The 2,052-nt window shown below is 44.9% G+C and overlaps 1 pseudogene; it reads left to right on the top strand.

The window, feature by feature from the left end:
* Nucleotides 1–1,080: 1,080 nt before the first annotated feature.
* The window catches only part of LOC106695204, a 64,681-nt pseudogene continuing 63,709 nt past the window's right edge, over nt 1,081–2,052 (top strand).

Genomic DNA, 2,052 nt, shown 5'->3' with positions numbered 1-2,052 from the left:
TTTCCTTTTTGGATGATGCCAGGCCATGCTTAGATACTAGCTGAGCTGCATCTGGGTGCATAGTCAGCGCATGAAAAGCTGATCAGCATACTCGCACATGTTGTAGCTGTGTGAGGGTATTTGTTTAAGTTTTTTTATTTTTTTTTAAGGAGGGCTTTGGGGTTTTTTTTGGTTTTGTTTTTGTTTAGTTTCTTTGTTTTTTTGTTTTGTGTGTGTGTGTGTCTGTGTGTGTGTGTATGTGTGTGTGTGTGTGTTTGGATGTTTTTGGTGGGAGGGCCTGGGAGGCATCTCATCACTGGACTTGTAGGTTCTCTTGATTTTCCATAAGGTTCTAACAACTCTGTGTTGAGAAGGCCTTCTTTTCCTTCTGCCTTCGATGTTCCTTATGTTTACTTCCATTACCATCTCCTGCAGCACTGTTGTTCTCCTTCTCTTGCCTTTGTGCTATGCTTCCGATTGTGGCTGTCTCTAGTTGCAAGCTTTTCTGGAGCGTTGCTACCTATGTTTCGACTTCTACAACTTGGTCCCCCCAAGTAAACTTCTCAAATGGCCCCTTGTAAAGGGAGAATACCTGATATGAAGTGGCCCTCGGCCAAGGCAGGAACCAGCCGGCGCCCTACATCAGTCCGAGAGAGCTTCCCCAGGAGTGGCAACACAACCACTTCGGCAGGGGCTTCGACAGTTGTGCTGGCGTGGTGACCCGGGCGTAGCTGCTGCTGTCTAACCTGGACTTCAGAGTGGCCGACGCGGACATTCAGCAGCTGTTTGCCCAGTTCGGGCCTCTGAAGAAGGCACTTTCCACTACAACCACTGAGGTCGCAGCCTGGGTACAGCCCAGGTGCATTTTGAGTGGAAGGCAGATGCCCTGATTGCCATGAAAGAGTACAATGGCATCCCTTTAGATGGCCGCCCCCTCGACATCCAGTTCCTCACCTCACAGACAGACATGCAGCGTAGGCCGTTACACAGTGTCAACAGCGGCAGGATGACCAGAAACCGAGGATCTGGTGGCTTCAGCAGTGGCACTTGGAGAGGCGCCCTAGGAGGCAGCTGGGGCACTGGCCACAGTTCAAACCGCAGATGCCTGCGGAGGATTTGGACGCCCAGCTGGAGGCTTACAACTCGCTGAGGGGCACCGAGGCATTGGATGACCAGCTGGACCCTGACAGCACGATGATGGACAGCAGCAAAAGCACCAGCAAGTCCGTGCGAAGAGGTCCTCTCCCGTGCTGCTTCCCGAGGGCGGGCTGGCGGGGCCCTATGGCCAATGATTGAGTTGTTTCTAATGAGTTTGCTGACCACTGCCCTAAGGGATGTATCCATAAACATATTGCTAGGAGACATGTCTGAGAGTTCGCTGCCTATCTTTTCTTCTAAATTTTTTTATAGTTTCACAACTTAAATTTAGGTATTTTATCTATGTTAAGTTTATTCCTGTGTATGGTGTAAGTTGAGGGCCTAGTTTCATTTTTTGGCATGAACTTTTCCAGTTTTCCTAAAATGACACTGTCTTTACTTCATTGTATGCTCTTGCCTCCTTTGTCAAATATTAATTGAGAACAATGTCTTGGATCTATTTCTGACATCTCTGTTCTGTTCCATTGATCTATATGCCTATTCTTGTGCCAGTACCAGGTGGTTTTGACCAGATTGTCTTTGTTATATAACTTGATATCTGGTAATGTGTTTTCACCAACTTTGTTCTTCTTTATCAAGAATGCTGTGGCTATTTGGGGTCTTTTTTGGTTTTGTTTATATTTTTAGAGTGTTTGTTCTAGATCTGTGAAATTTGCCATTGGTATTTTAACAGGGATTGCATTTAATCCATAGGTTGCTTTAGGTAGTATGGACATATTAATGATGTTGATTCTACCTATCCATGTACATGGTATATTCTTTCAATTGTTTAAATCTTCCTCTATCTATTTTTTCAATGTTCTGGAGTTTTCAGAGTACAGGTTTCTTACCTCCTTGGTTAAATTTATTCCAAAGTATCTTAATTTTTTTCTTGCGATGGTAAATGGGATTGGTTTTTTTTTTGTATATATACAT

The sequence above is a fragment of the Myotis lucifugus genome, unplaced genomic scaffold (assembly GCF_000147115.1).
Source record: "Myotis lucifugus unplaced genomic scaffold, Myoluc2.0 scaffold_942, whole genome shotgun sequence".
In the NCBI taxonomy this organism is placed as follows: domain Eukaryota; kingdom Metazoa; phylum Chordata; class Mammalia; order Chiroptera; family Vespertilionidae; genus Myotis; species Myotis lucifugus.
This window is presented reverse-complemented; position numbering and strand designations above follow the sequence as displayed.